This window comes from Ochlerotatus camptorhynchus, unplaced genomic scaffold (assembly GCF_037179485.1).
Source record: "Ochlerotatus camptorhynchus isolate MF236.1 unplaced genomic scaffold, CSIRO-AGI_Acam_v1.1 ptg000434l, whole genome shotgun sequence".
In the NCBI taxonomy this organism is placed as follows: Eukaryota; Metazoa; Arthropoda; class Insecta; order Diptera; family Culicidae; genus Ochlerotatus; species Ochlerotatus camptorhynchus.
In genome coordinates, this window is record NW_027040920.1 from 862,053 (window position 1) to 879,401 (window position 17,349).

At 37.9% G+C, this 17,349-nt stretch overlaps 1 protein-coding gene across 5 annotated transcripts in view; it reads right to left on the reverse strand.

Annotated features, from left to right (window-relative positions):
- vn (vein) overlaps window positions 1-10,180 on the reverse strand; it is a 237,877-nt gene extending 227,697 nt beyond the window's left edge. For all 5 annotated transcript variants that reach the window (XM_065234626.1, XM_065234623.1, XM_065234625.1 and 2 more), the window contains exon 1: window positions 9,782-10,180. The gene's annotated coding sequence lies outside the window, so the exon portion shown is untranslated. The remainder of the gene's footprint in view (window positions 1-9,781) is intronic.
- Between the last annotated feature and the right edge of the window lie 7,169 nt (window positions 10,181-17,349).

Here is a 17,349-nt window from a genome sequence, read left to right on the forward strand (position 1 = left end):
TCAAATCACATCAAAACGCAGGAATTCAGTGATGAGTAAACTTGCCTCATGTTTTTTCTGTGAAAAACCTCAAAAATCTATCGGAAATTGAGGAAAATTAACGAACATTTTACTCAGTTTAGGATAAGTACCAATAGACTGAGTAAATCCAATCTTTACTTTTCTCATATTCGAGATTTTGTTCCTGGACAAGCCTGAAAAAACATGAGACAAATTTACTCATCGCTGAGCTCCTGCACTCAATGTGATTTATGAATAAGCTCAACTCAAATTTGGGTCGTGTAGTCTCAAGTTGAAGTTGACGGGCTTTTATCGCATATTTTAAGTTCCATGACATAAAAAGTTTATTTCAATATCAACCCGTATTAGAATTTCAAAGTTACCATATAAACGGTTACTTATTTATTATTTAAAAGTCACTATTTGGTCACTATATCCGTACTTTTAGTCACTTCAGTAACTACTTTTATATCGCATCAGCACTACCAGCCCTGATCATGAAGAAGTATTTCCCTTTTCTATAGTAAAACAGTTAGTTTTTTTTTATGTTGTGGATGATTTTCGGGCACACATCGCTATTTTCCGGCTGACCTCCAACCAGGGCTCTACATTTTCGTAGCTCTACATTTTCGTGTTCAACGCTTCATTTCTATAACGCCTAGCTAGACTATTAGCAAGAAACGAAAATGAAAAAGCAGTACACTTAGAAAAAAAGGCTGACTGTGGATCTTCTCGTCGTTGCTTTGCTCATCGCTTTCAATGTAAGTAACGTAAATTTTCTAGTTAAACGAATCCTCATAATGGCTTTCAATCCCTTTCACGAGCACTCTATCACCGCACTTTCAATTTGTTTAAAATGCGTTATGTTCTGTTTTCGTTAATTTTTTTTAGATAAATATGTGGATGGAAGATAAATTAAACGTATTACGTGTAATCTTCAAGTGTTTCCACGTGAGCAATTCTTTAAATCGACAGTGACCCTACATAAGGGCGTATACGCGATGATCGATTCTCTTCATCGATTTTCTCTTTGAATTGCTACAGCTAAGCGAAACAATTTTCTAGAATTTGTTCAATGCAGAGTTGCAACAGGTTGTATTAGCTATCAAAAGCAACAGCAAACGCACCGAGGAACGTTAAATCTAGCGAGTTGTTAACAAAAGAGAAAATCGACGAAGAGAATCGATCATCGCGTTTACGCTCTTATGCATGCCCACTGTCGAAATATATATTTTAATTTTCCGTCATATACGTCATGAAACCTCTGTTGATGTGTTTCATAAAAGACGAAACTATCAAAGTCGAGCGCTCTTTCGCTAGTTCGTTTCACCTGAAAAATACCTGAAAAATACCTGACTTATTTGCATTCATTCCCGAAGTCTCTAACAACATATCTGTCATTAAAATATGTCAACATGAAGCCATCAATGCACTAAAAAATTTGGACGCATCTAAAGGACCAGGACCTGACGGAATTGCACCTGTATTCTTGAAGAATCTTTCAGAACAACTTACCCTTCCTTTAGAACGCCTTTTCAATATGTCTCTGAAAAATGGGAAATTCCCTGAAATTTGTAAATCGTCTCATTTGGTGCCTATATTCAAATCAGGCAAGAAATCTAACTCCGTAATTATCGTGGAATTGGCATTATCTCTTGCATCCTAAAACTTTTTGAATCAATCGTAAACGACAAAAATTTTCAGCAAGTAAAAAATCAAATTACAAACAAACAGCACGGCTTTTTTAAAGGTTGTTCAGCTACCTCTAATCTTCTTGAATTTCTTACCTTCATTCTTAACGCAATGGACAATGGCAAGCACGTGGAAGCTCTTTATACTGACGTCAGTAAAGCATTTAACCGAATCGACATACCATTTTTACTCTTTAAATTGCAAAAAATAGGAATGGAATCTAGACTTCTGAATTGGCTTCAATCATACTTAACGCAACGCAAACAAATAGTTCGTTTTCAGAATAAACTTTCAGAACCTATTTCGGTCACCTCTGGGGTGCCCCAGGGCTCTCATTTAGGCCCAATTATTTTTATTTTGTACGTAAACGACATTTCCTACATACTTAAAAAAATAAAAGTTCTTATATATGCAGACGACATGAAGCTCTTCATGGAAATAAGTAATTCTAGCGACACAGAAGAATTCCAGAATGAAATCAACTTATTCAACACTTGGTGTAGTAAAATTCTACTCCAACTCAATGTAAAAAACTGCAACGCAATTGTATTTAGCAGAAAAGTAGAAACACCTCTTTTTGAAATATTTTTAGGCAACCAAAAAGTAGAAAAATGTAAAATTGTAAGGGACCTAGGTGTGATCCTAGACTCCAAACTCATTTTTGTAGAACATTATAATACAACCATAACGAAAGCAAATAGTATGTTGGGCTTCATTAAGAGGTTCAGCTATAATTTTCAAGACCAATACACTATGAAATTATTATATATTACATACGTAAGACCTATTCTGGAATACTGTAACCTGGTATGGAATCCGTACATTGCCATACACGAGGAACGCATAGAATCCGTCCAAAAACAGTTCCTTTTATATGCCCTTCGGAAATTGAATTGGACCGCATTTCCTCTTCCATCATATGAAGCACGCTGTATGCTCATCAACTTACAAACACTCAAAGAACCCCGCGAATTTGCAATGCTTTTCTTCATCAATGACATTATTTCACATCGCATAGAATCATCAGAAATACTTTCACAATTAAACTTCTACACACTATGTCGGCATCTAAGAACACGAAAATTATTCTCAGAAAAATCACACAGAACAAATTACTCAAAAAATGGCCCCTTCAATGGAATGATGCGACAGTATAATCTACACTGTGAAGTCATTAGCATCACTATGTCAAAAGAAGAAATTAAAACCAAACTGAAACATTATAGAAATAATGCATAGTATGTAAGTAAAACATTGTAACCATTGTATGTAGTCTACTTTGCTTTACGAAATAAATAAATAAATAAATAAAACTTCAAAAAAGACCAATGAAGCGACGGGAGAAAGAGAGACAAACGATTAAACACTCCCCAAATTGAACCAATCCTCTGCCAAGAAGGAGGGTTGCTTAAGCCACCACCATACGTGGTGTCAGCACTGTAGCCTACAGTTTTTATGCTATGTTTATATGTGCATTGAAGACACGTATGCGTTAAAAAATCTTATGTGAATAATCATTAATGAAACTTGATTTTTTTATGAGTAGCTTGCCTAATTTAAAAATTAATATTATAATACATATATAATTCTTACATGTGCGCGCTTGTTGAACATTTATCACGATTATTTTTATACGCAACAAATCAAACATCTATGTGGACGGACCATGATTTCGTACACGCTAACTTGAAAGTACCCATTAATGGTTGAAAAAGACCCATTTTGAAGAAAAGTGGCTTAACTCATTAAATGAGTAATTTTTTTACCCATTAATGAGTATCTGTTACCCTTTAATGAGTAATTGTTAATCATTAATGGGTAACAGATACTCATTAATGGGTAAAATTGTTTAATCATTAATGAGTTAAGCCACTTTTCTTCAAAATGGGTCTTTTTTTACTCATTAATGAGTACTTTCAAGTTAGTGTGTAATGTTTGCATCAGCTGTCTTAGATTGACAGATAATCGAGCCAAAGAACCAACAACTTTGGCTTCAAGCAAAATGTTAGTGGATGACGTTTCTGCCACCGGAGTGAATTGAACTGACGTTCTAGAATGCTGCGAAGCTGTTCGACTTTAACAGAAAAAGAAAGCCAGCAGTCTCTTCTTCGCATCGATTTGGTCGATTGAAGCTGATATTGTAACGCCCTGCCTGCAACATATTGAAATGATTTTTTGTATTGAGAATGTGACGTTCACCATTTCAATTTGTCCCATGTTGTGTAAAAATGTGGGTAAGTTAAAATGCTTTAAATGTTTAGGAAAAACTAATTTTTAGCACACATGCACAACATGCAAACTCCTTTTGCATAAATAGCTATTGTGATTGTGTTTTTCTTTATCATCACTCTAACTAACCATCCTTTCTTAGTGCATAAAACTGCTTAAAATTCCGAAAATTTAACTTTTTTGAAAAGATTGACGCCATCCGAAAAAAAAATTGATGTAAATTCCATAAAAAGCTGAGAGGCGCTAAACTGCTTTAAACTACCTAATTTGACAGTCATATGATGCGTTTATGTTTATATTATACTGCTAATAGTCAAGCCTACCACTTCAACTTGCCCCGCCCCAGTGTACCTTATGTAAAAATCATTGTATTTTAAAATATACTTTGAGTGAAAAGTGTTGTGCAAATAAGGTGGCGCAATGCGTCCAAAATGTAGATTACTACCCAAGTAACATTGCAGGTTTTATAGCGGTTTTATAGCATTCTACAAGTCTAAATCACGGTCTACAGAACTCTCATAAAACCAAAATTGTTACTTGGGTCCCCTTGTGCCGTGCCTCCGGAGGATAGAATTACGGTAGAACAGATTTGCTGAGCGCTGAAATATTCACAGAATATGAAGGTCCCGGTTTTGACGGCATATTTAACCTAATCATAGAAAGGCTTAGCATGAAAGTCTATGCAGTTTTAACTGCCATCTTCAACAGATACTTGGAGCTGCATTGCTTTCCAAGCATCTGAAAGATAGCAAAAATAATACCGATCCGCAAACCCGGTAAAGATCCAGCATTACCGTCAAACTCAGCGCTGAGCAAATTGTTTGAGAAACTCATTCTTAATAGATTGCTCAAGTTTGTGGAGGAAAACAATATTCTCCTACCGGAACAGTTTGTGTTCAGGAAGGGGCACTCCAACACTCATCAGCTAGTACGGGTGATGAGCAACATCCGAAGTAACAAGGCTGTATCCAAGTCCACAGCCATGGCATTGCTAAAAGTCGAAAAGGCGCTAGACAATGTCTGACATGACAGACGTATATACGAAGTTTGTAACTTCAATTTACCGTTGCATTTTGGTCAAAATTACCCGTAATGAAAGCAAAGGTCGTTCAAGGTATCATTGAATGGTTGTCTCTCAGATAATTTTTCCATCCCGGCAGGTCAGTTTGTTGGTCTACTTGCTCTACAGCTTGTATACTTCCGATATTCCTTCCCTCGGAGATGGTTGCGTTATCTTCCTGTTCACAGATGAGACCTTTACTGACTATGCAAAAACTTGGAAATTCAAATCAATCAGAAGTAACACTTGCAACACCGTTTATGGAAAATGTAACAAATCCCAGTTGTAGATAAGTTAAATATTGATTGCCCAGAAAACATCTTGTTTAAAACCCGGTGTATTTTTCAGAGTTATCTCTGAGGCTCCTCACCCGTTGCGAAGTAATGAACTCACTGGTGATCGAAAACTTTGAGAAGCTTCTGGAGCTAAATCCTCAAACATGTTTTATGACTTTGCACTACCTATATTTAACACAGGATGTCAGCCCTTCAAGAAATATTCCCAATCGTGTAGTCTTCTCCGATTTCTGAAATTTAGTGAATTTTGATTTATCTATGACGCAGGAAATCCGTGGAATTCCAGAGCATCATCGTCCTATGATTACTCCGTCATTATACTCTGCAAAGTTTGGCCATGTTGATTCTGCAAGAACGTGTTTCACAGATGGATCTCTAATAGAGGAGTCAGCTGGTTTTGGTGTATTTAATGAATTTCATAGCGCCTCTCGAAAACTTGAAGCTCCTTGTTCTGTGTATGTGGCTGAACTGGCAGCAATTCACTACACTTTGGAAACTATTGCTTCACTTCTTCCAGACCACTACTTTATTTTTACGGATAGTCTCAGTTCTGTCGAGGCTATCCGTTCCGTTAGGCCGGTAAAGCACTTCTCGTATTTTCTCTTGAAAATACGAGAGCTGCTTAGTGCTTTATCCGTGCGCTCTTTCATCATCACCTTCGCGTGGGTCCCTTCTAGAGCTGGGCAAAACAGCTCGTCTGGCTGAGTGGATCAAACCTATCCAGTTCACTAAAGGGAGTCGATTCTTTTGATCAGCTCTTCAGCTCACATTGAAATTATAGAAATTATGACACAAATTCAAAACCGGGAAATTAATTAGTGGTTTTAGTGCTTAAGACTGCATAAAATCGTAAAAGTAGCCTAAACCAATAAAACTGTACCTTACAACATGGCTTTACATTTCAATGGAAAACGCCACTAACGCAACACCTGATCAAGCATCGCGTAAACATACATACAGATTTTATTTTTGATCTTAATTCTCCAGCAGAATTTCTCTCACTTCATCAACAGCTCAGAACCGGATCCGGAGCTGAATCGTAAAGAATCGATAGAAAAAAAAGATCCAAAGAGCTGGACGGGTCAGAGAGTTGTCATCCTAGACAGCTCCCAGTGAATCATTCCAGTCGATGATTCAGATCCGGAGCTGAGCTGATAAGCTGGAAAGCTGCATTTCGATTTTCGGTTATTTGCTTTTGTGCGGATCTTCCGCTCCCCCAGAGAATAATGGGAGGAGAGGTGAGAGCACATATACAGGAGGAATAACATCAGCAACAAGAGCCGGGTACATAACTAAATTGGATAATACTAGTAGAAAATTAACATGTATATATGTCTCTTTCTCTCCCAAGCAGCCGCTTGGAAGTTTGCTTTTACCGTTGGTGCTGTCGATCAGTAGGCACATGTTCCGCTATGAGTGATGGATTGAATGGTTTAGACTTGTGACATCAGTGAGCTGATGGTCTGCAGTTCCTAAAAAAAATGAACCGCGGATCATCAGCTCACTTTAGAGAACCGGGTCTATAGAACAGCTCGGGAGCGGATTGCCCATCTCTAGTCCCTTTTCATTGCTCAATTTCGGGCAATGCGAAAGCGGATTCACTTGCGAAGGTGGGCGCTATGGAAGGCGACATTTGTGATCAACAAATCGCCTATAGCGAATTTTTCTCTATTTATCGTCAGCAGTCGCTCGATAGCTGGCAACATCAATGGAGTGAAGGGAGCTTGGGACGATGGCTACATTCAATTATCCCTAAGGTGTCGAAGTTTGCATGGTTCAAAGGGTTGGACTTGGGTCGAGACTTCATACGCGTGATGTCTCGTCTCATGTCCAATCACTATTGTCTAAACGCTCACTTGTTCCGTGTGGGGTTGGGAGACAGCAATCTCTGTGAATGTGGACAAGGTTACCAGGACGCTGATCATATCCTTTGGTCTTGTGCGGAGTATCGTGGAGTCAGATCACATTTTTATGATTCCCTTCGGGCTCGAGGTAGACAACCTAATGTTACAGTTCGGGATATTTTGGCTAGACGCGATCTGGAGTTTATGAAACTCATAAATGTTTACTTTAAGAATATTAACCTTAGATTGTAAGTTTGATTAACCTTGTGTTTAGTTTTAATTTTGTACGTGTGGGTTTCTTTTCTCTCAATGTTTGTTTTCAAGATGAATAGAAATAATTTCATGTTTTAGGATTATTTAAATATTTGTATCGTAAACCACATTTCAAACCTCCTTCTTCCCTTTTCCCATCCAAAAAAATTGTCAATCTCAACTAACCTCGAGACAACCACGAGCACTTGGTCCAGTTCCTTTACCTTTAAATATAAGACAGTAATAATGTATAACGGAAAGGATAACTCGGCTCTGTATAGTTTATTCGATTGAGCCTCTACAAATAAAGTAATTATTAAAAAAACCTGGTGTATTGTTGTTTGTGAAATATTCAACCTTTCTGACAGGCACTTGTTATCTTGAAGTTATAATTCGGTATTACATGACTCAATTACCTGTTTATAACACACTGTTTATAAATTATATTATTTGGTGAAAACTTGCTAGCCTTATATACAACATGTTTTCAAATGTATGTTTTAGAATCATGAGCAAACATGAATACATCCTGAATCTAACTTATTTATAACATGTTATAACAGCTGTATTTCAGTTCTATTCAGGTTTCCAAAAATAACATATGAAAACATGTTGTGTATTAGGCTAGGAAGTTTAATCAAATACAATCAGTTATTAATGTGTTGTAAATAAGAAATTGAGAGTTGCAAAACCGAATTTTAACTTCAATATATGATACAAGTAATGTTCTAGTTTTTCGTGTTATAAACATGTTTTGATAACAAAAATTTCATTTCTAGATGTTTTCTACAAATTGCACTGCAATATGGCTGACCGATGAAGCAACATATAGAATGAAAAAAAAAACTTTCAGTTGTGCTTTCATCATCCCATTGACGTTATGCAGAAGAGAAAAGTATGATAATCAAAAAAAGGTTGAAATTCTGTTTTTATTTTTAAAAATTTAATGTTTTCGAAATTGAGGAATTTTATACAGAATTTTTTGTTCAATTGAATTTATTGTATCAGAGCCAATGAATTTGCATGAAGTAGAATGTAAATATTCGCCATAAATTTTCAACCGCACAAAAGTTTTTGAGTACGGAATCTCAGTTATTCGCACAATAAAATCCCTCCCCCCCACAATTATGTTGGGAAAATGAACAAATGCAATTCGTTGGAAGGATTAAATTCATTTAGAAAATCTTCAAAACAGTAGTTGCGTTATAGTCATACATAAGTTTCGCAAGTCAATCATATATAGCTTGACATATGTTATATATAGATCCCACCTCTTTCACTTTTTTCGCTATAAATGAGTTGAATATAAGTAACTAGACGTAAACTTTCACAGCTGAGGTTGTCATATATAAGCTACACTGATAAAATTCGACACATTTTTATTGGCGAATTTCCATGTAAAATTCCACATGATTTTCATGTGTCCACACATAAACAGAATGCACTCATAAGTACACATGAAATGTATGAGTTAAATGAATAGTATGTGTGGTTACACATGAATTGTATGTGTACACATAAGAACTATGTGTCCGACACATATTTATCATTTGTTTACCACATTGCAAAAAATCATGTGTGGGACCCATAAAAATAATCATTGAATTTTTACTAGTGTATGTAAACCAGCTTATGACAAACTGAGTCGCTTGGGATGCCTCCAAAACCCGAATTATCATGTTCCTGCACAGGCAATCGCCCAAACTGATACCGGCACCTTCTTGCACAGTAGTCATGGACGGCACAAGGGTTCAGTGGTCTGCTGAAGCTGCGTACTTTGGAATGGTATTCGATGAGAAGCTCCTGTTCCGGTAGCATAAAGAAAAGACGTTAGATAAGTGTTCAAGCTTAGTTAGGTTTTTGTATCGCCTTATTTGTCACGACCGATTCTCTAGGGTTAAAAAACTGGCTGTCTACAATCAAATCACAGCACCTGCAATTTTCTACGCTGCACCGTTGTGGGAATCAAGTGCTCAAACTCAAAGGAACAACGTCCAGGTGGCACAAAACAGAGTGCTTAGGATGACCCTCGATCGTCCTTTCGACACTAGAATAACAAATTTACACGAAGAGGCAGGCATTCCCAAAAGAAATTCCAAAATGAACGAAATTAAGACTAAAATTTCCAATTTAAAACAAATCAATCCCACCAAGGTGGTCATTCTTTAAAACAGGCCTGATAGGACTAGGAACTTTACACAATAATTAAAAAATTCAAATGAACTAAAGTTGAAAAGACGCATCTGTGTCACTTGATAATTCATGCATGTTAAACCACACACATACAAGAAATAGATCTTTTAAGTAAAAGAAAAAGTCAAACAGTGTTGTGCATTAAACAATTACTTGTAGAAAATCTAGTCCAAAAAAAAAAGGTCTGTAATAAAATACATAAAAATAATCCTTACATTCATTCCATCCACTTGCTCCGATGAATCATCTGCGCTCCTGCATCAGTCTCCGCAGTCTGCCTGCAGCGACCGGTTGGATAGTAGGCAAATTTTCCACACGTTGTCAGTTTTTCCTCCACCTTCATATTCACCTTTCCGAACCGAAAACTAAATCTTCCTTCTTCTTTTTCTTCTTCTTCGCTGCTCAACGATCCAAACGACTGCGACTCCGATGACGATGGGGTGTCCCCACCACGTTTTATCTCACACCCGCGTGCACCCACCCAATCGCTCTAGATACGAGATCTCTTGAACATCCAACTAGACTTCTGCTTGAAATATGTCTGATCGTTCGCGATATGTGTCTCCGCCCGTCCTCGTCGTTAATGATGACGACGATGATGATGATCTGGCTTCGTCGCTCTCTCTCTCTCTCTCTCAGTTGCACCTCACGCCACTTCTGCTGTCCGACTTTGTGCCGATTATTCAACTCTAGAACTGCAAGATTTATAATTTGTGTACTCTTCTTGGTGGAAAACTGTTTCGCATTCACTCGCGCTCACTGACTCATTTCACGGTTACTTTCGGCTTGACTTTTCCTTGATTCTACCCGCCGTCGTCGCTTCTCTTTGGACACTCTCCTTCCGAAAGGGGTGAACACACTTCTTAGAAGACACTTTGAAGCCACTTTCTACAAATTGACTAAATTTATTTCGGTAATTCTTGGTACGGTACAATTTTCACTTTTGCACAAACTTGACTCTAGCTCGTCCAGTTGGTCACATTTTCACACATCTGGCTAGTGTTTTCCTCCCCCTCGAACCGAAAAAGCAGAGAAAAAAAAAGTCGGCTCGGCAATAGTGCGCTAGTTTTTGGGACAACGAACGTTGAACGCACACTTTTTGTCATTCAAAAATTGAGTACCGTGTCATAAAAACTTATATAATGACGAAATTGGTCGTCGGTTTCCATCGTAACCCACCCGGTTCTTCTGTTTTTCTTTTTCGCAGCCAGCGAGTCGGTAGTAGGTGGCAGTAGAACAATCGGGGAGGAGCAGAGTCTAGGTAGGCGTTGGACCACAAAACTTTGCTCACGTTCGCTTCTCCGCACTCGGCAAACCCCTCGAGATCGCAGTTGGCAGTGACGATCCTCCTCACAAACACACGCAGCAACCCACTTCTTCTTGGGCCCGCACCTTGGCGCACGCACGGGAAAACTTCTCCTTCTTCTTCCACTTCGTTCTTCTGTTGGGATTTTCCTCCAACTCGGCCGTGTCCAATGATCAACGATCGATCGGTCTCAGTTCGGTCAGAACTTGGCCTTTCGCAGGGAAATTCAAACTCGCTACGGGCAGAATACCTCTCGCACTCACCGTGGTTCACTATCGACTGAAGAGGACACCGAATCTTCGCCTCAAGCTACGGACGACACACAATGTCGCGAAAAGTCGAGCACCTCGAGAATATCTCAAATCGGGGAAAAATCTCCCTGTGTATAAAAAATAAAATAAAACACACAGACCCGACGATTTGACAAATCTCTCGCAGAATCTCACAGAAATGGTTTTTCCTTCACCCGGGTTCGAATGGTCGGTCGTCGCGACTTTCCGACTGTGTGTGGGAAAAACTGCGTTTTCACTTGCGATCACTCTGGCGGACGAGTCTAGACTAACGACGGCGGTTGACGCTACTAACCTCAAGAGTGTACGGCAGCGTCGATGAACAGGCACCCAACAGCAGTTTCCAATTCGGTTGCCCCCTGCCATAGTCGGTTTCGCCGGCGGAACGCAACTCACAGAACGAACAAACGCATGATGTAGGACTGCTGGCTGGCTGGCTGCTGCTGATGATGGGAAGAAGCGCGCACTCAGCAGAAACTATCATCCGTTCGAAATAACGGCGACCGACGGCGATGTTTGGTGGATGAGGAAAAACTGCGACTGGTGCTGATGGCTTTCTTCACCACTCTTCCTTGGTTCGTTCACGCGACATAGCGGCGGCATAGTGTTTTGCCGTATGCTTCTTTGGTGACACTCACTGTGTGCGCGCGCTTTCGAGTGGTAGATCGCCAAAGAACATGTGCTCGCCAGGGATGCCAAATGGTGTTTGAAGTAACAAACTACGAACGATATACATTAAAAAAAATAAACATAGTAAGTAGGTTTCTGTCGAAACAAAATTATGGCAATTTACTTTCAAAGCTGTCTGTTTACCATTCCATTGCTATAGGCCAGAAAAAGAAACCTTAGTAGTATAATTACTTTTTATGGGTTCTCAAGGTTGGGCCTCCCTTTGCTCAGTCGGTAAGTGCGCAGCTACAAGGCAGGACCATGCTGGAGGTTCGAAATTTTCAGGTTGGAAAATTTCTTGACTTCCCTGGGCATATATTATGATTTTATTTGCCACACAATTATACTAATGCAAAAATGGTACAGGCATCGAAAGCTCTCCATTCAGGGGAAACATGTCAGAAGGGTCTAGGTCGAAACGTAAACAATGACTTGGATCGTCGGATTCTTACAAATGACAACACACCCACTCAAACTAACTAATTCATCTGACAGAGAAATGTTTGTTCTATGAGCTGGATTAGTCAGATTCCGTGGGTGTGTGGTCATTCAAGAGAAATCGACGTTCAAAGTCATTGTTTACGTTTCGAGTTATACCCTTTTTGACATGTTTCCGCTGAATTAATAACTGAGGAAGTGCATCTAGAACACTAAGTTGAGAGCATGCTTGGCATACACAGTTGTATACACCAACAGCTCATTTGTTCATAACTTTTCACTCAGTTGTTGAGATTTGATTTTCTTTAAAGTAATTGATAGATTAGGATTATAGCTTACTATAGATATGCAAAAAGAAGATAAATCTTAACATTTGAATCATCACCAATGAATTTTTACTCTTAAAGTCCGAGATGTGCAGCGAGCATTTCTCACTTCATTTTTACAACGCAAAAACAAATACAGTTTATTACTAGAATTAAAATCTACTTTGTTTTATGTATGTATAACAAGCTTAAACTTTATTATATCTACTGCTTCAAAAAGAACTATGTTTCGTTAACTTTGTGTAAAGTTATTAGCAAATGAGCAGTTTGTGACCAAAACTGTGTATGCCAAGCATGGTTGAGAGCATACTATAAGGTAATATACGATAAGGAATATGCTTGAAATGCGAAGAAGTAGAAGGTTCATCATCTTTGGGTTGGGTTTCAATTGTATAATTTAAATTTTTCGTCCATGAACTGGTTTACATTATTTTTAACCTAACATGTAAAATCTCTACTTATTTGTTGGTCTGGCCTGCACAGGGATCTTTCAATCTCTCGAGAAAAACCATTTGTCTGATTTCAATGTTGATTTTTTAGAACAGAGCTATTCCCAAAGAACGGGATGAGTGAAATATGTACAGAAAAGTCAACATCAAAGATCACCAGCAGGGGTGCCAGGCAGGCGTGAAAATCATTAACAACTATTTCGTGCATTAATTTACATTCATTTGCCTCTAACTTTTTCCATTATCAGAATTCCGTAAAACGCAGTAGAAGACTTTTGTAGATTTTGATATTATCTACAAGTTTTGCCAAAAACTCAAATCTGTATCACTCATTCATGATGAACTAGAACGTGCAGAATTTGTTATTGTTTTTCAGTGAATGTAATCTACATTCACTGAAAAACAATGGTGGGTTCTGTTCGCTCTGGTTCTTCATGAAGAAGAGCTACAGATTTGTGTTCTCCAAAAAAGTTGTAGCTAATATCAAAACCTACAACTTTTTCGGGATGGTCATGAAATAGATATGAAATTTGAAATTTAAGTAAATGTCATGTTCGAGCAAAACAGACCTGCTTTTAACGAATTGAACCTAATTGGAGTTGGGAATGCATCCATTTACGCCGTATACATTAAAAGCAATTAATAAAACGATAAATTACGATTGCACGACAAATAATGAGGTCGACTCATTGACTGCCTCGTAACGTAGGTAGATCATCTTTTCATGATACATTACGGGGTGTAAGATCTACCACCGATTCCTAGTCCTGACTACTTCAAACTAGGGGAACAAGATTTTTCAGTAATCAAAGGAACACATCTTAGTCCTTGTTACTTTTTATGCCTTGTTGATAGTGACAAGACTCGGCTTTGTCCACCGAGGATGATCTTGAAACAAGGAAAAAATGAGTTAGTTAGTCTTCATTTATGTGATTCCTAATCTTCTATTCGTTGTTCCCTAGGTTGAAGTGGCTAAGACTAGGGTTCTGATCCATGGTCATTATTAGTGTCATTGCTTAATTTTGTTAAGGAATCAAATGTTGACTGACAAAGGGGCGTGCCTTTGGAGGGTGTTCTCACTATTCGAAAGGTATAAATACCGAAACCATTCAATTACAATCGATTCTTTGTGATGAATGCAAGAATGACAACTGAATCAAAACCGAATACTTCATCATTTCTCAATAGTGATGGAGTAATACGATATGCACTAAACTAAGGACACAGGACATAATAGATCAAATTACTGGTCGCAGTGGTTTTAGCCTATCCATATTCCAAAACATGGAGAGAGCAGAGCACAGGTCTGATAATCGCAACGTTCGTGGTTCGAGTTCAGTCGGCAACCTTTTTTATACTTTTTTCGACATGATTCATTTCACTCACCTATACACTCCACATTTTTCTTGCAATGGACCGCAGCTCAGTGTATCTCATCCTGCATTCATGAGGTCTCCACTAACATCCTGCGATGCTGAATCCGACATAATTGTAAGCCAATCTTACATCCTTCGGTTGGGTGTAGAATTTTTTTTGTGTGCGTTCTCGAAAGCTTTTCAAAGTCTATGATAATTTATATTTCATAGATTTTTTCAAAATATAATGGGCTAAACGGGTCATTAGCATGAATTTTCCAAAGAGATGGAATGGACTTTAAAATTGCAATAGAAATTTTAAATTATTTTTTTTTGAGATCCGGTACAAATTATTGAGATTTCCGAGACTAAAGAAAAATATCAAATTTCAGGACCTTATAAAAGAACAATGTGAACAGAAAGATATTTTTGAGATCCTAGTACCAATATTCAGATGTCAGACTTAGACTTGGAAAATGTTCAAAGTTCCTGGACTTGAAGAAAATATTCATGATCCTGACATTTAGTGGCGAGGAAATTCTCCAAAGGAATTCTGAAGAGTATTCTAAAAAAGTCCTGACTGCAATTTCAATTCATTTTTAAGGAGAATTCAAATGTATTGAGAAGAACTTCAAGCGAAATTGAAGGAATGCTTTCATGGTAATTCCGAAGACCAATTGATTCCTGGTAAATGCTGAGGAGAATTCCAAGGTAGGCCTGGGAAGAATTCCTAGGTATTTCTGAGGAGAATCCAAATGAGGAGAGCTCAAATTAAATTCTGTGGTGAGAAAAAAAAACTGTACAGAAAATTAAGATCAATATTTAAGCATAATAATTAATAGATCATGTGAATATTTCCACGAGAATACTGAGAATAAATTCACCGGGAATTCGAAGCGTGATTCCACGGGTATTTTATTATAATTCTGAAGGGAATTCCAACAGTTTCATGGAGATTGACGCGCCCTTCTTAACAAACCATCCTGTAGGAAGCTTAATAAGTATTGCGAATTGCGTTATTCGATTTGTTGGATCGTATCGTTGGAAGGAGATTCTTAAATTCCCGTGGATTTCGCGTAAGTGCCTCTGCTTACGGGTCCACCCCACCGTTTTTGGCCCTTCATACAGCGATATTGTGAATTCAGATCGGTAGCTCAAATTGATCTTGCCATTAAGTGGAGCTGCATACAAGACAAGATCTTCGAAGGGATGGTGGCTACCTTACATACATACATACATTCTGAAGGGAATTCCAGTGGAGTTCTGAGTAAGGGAAATTATTTGAAGAATCGAAATCCAGGGTTAAGAGAATTCCTGGGAATTTCTTAGGAGAGCTATTCCATTGCATTTCTCATATGGAACCCACTGTGGCATTCCATGAGCATTCTGAAAAGTATCTAAAGGAGTTCTTGAGCAGTATTAAAAGAGATATAAGGAATAATTCGATTGATGTTTTGGAGGAGTACTTATTAAATAATGAGGACATTACCTACAGAATCAGATTAATACAGATCAGAATTTCAAGGTAATTCTGCATAAATTATTGAAAAACAACTAAGCGAATTGTTGAGTGAATCTCAATAGATATCTGTAGAGAATTTCTATAGTGTTTTGAAGATAACTATGTGGGCATTACCGTAGAGAGTTGGAGTCAAAACTTCGAAGATAGATTTCTCAAATGATTTTATGAAATTATTGAACAAATCACAAAGAATCCCAGCGAAGAGCTCCAAAATAAACCAGAAATTTTAAATCTTTTACTATCCCGAAGTGGGATGATTAACAGAAATATTCGAAATACTGAACATAAAATAAATCACATGTCCAAAACTTTCTTGCATTTAAGGTTCTGACACATTTATAATTTGAAAGATTTTGCCCCCCCTGAAACCTGGTTATGCCGTTGTTGATAATTAACCTTTTCAAGAAGCTGCATATTCACTTGTGAGTGCCAAAATCTACTTTATTTGCAAGTGTCTTCATATAGCTTTGAAAATTTGTATATAAATTTTCATAGCTTTTATAAAAATTACGTATCTATCAGTTTTTGTGTTAGTATGTATATGTCTACATGTGGATATCCTCAGTATCTTTGGTTTATTAAAATGTTAGTTTTGTATTACTCAACGTTTCAGCCATTTAGTGTACAATTTATATCGATGTTGGCACACCTATTATTGTTGCCAACCAAAACTATATAAAATTTCTACGATAAATCAAATGAAAACTGATCTTTAGAGTGCTTTCACTAATAAAATTAATTTTCAGTAAATTTCCTTTTCATTAGATGTTTTTTTTCCTGGTCATATAGAAGGTAACTGAGCGATTCCATTTCAAATGACGATTTTTTGACGTAGGACTACGTCTTTGATTTCTATATGGGGGTACACTTTGTGAAAACCGAAAATGGAACAAGTAACAAATTAAGAAAGATTTTGAACGTTAATAACTCAGCTGCCCCTGGTCCAGTTCCAATAATTTTATCACCAATCGATCAGAAATATGGCTACGCATGCTACAATGCTTCCAAATGTTGGTTTTCAACAAGAAACTATTGAAAAGCGGGTAAATGTCCAGCATTGTCCAAAAGCGTCGAATTAACTAACAAATCCACCAATTACCTACATGCATATGATGCTTCCCCAGCACAGTCGTCAGAGAGTAGTAAGTAGACGAAACAAGCCGAAGTGGCATTCGCCTCCGATCCTCGGGTGCGTGCAAATAAGGAGGATGGAATTGCGTAATATTTTGCACACTCATCGCCATATTCAAATCCAAACGCAAATTCTTCGAGATAACTACCATCCGTCATCTAGCTCGCCGTGGCGGTGTCTGACGTCTCTCCGGTATGATTTACGAAGTGTGCTGAAGGTGTTCCTGAAAAATGAGATCCGTGATGCTGTCACCTACACTAAACACGCCAAGCGTAAGCGGCCATGGATGTCATCTA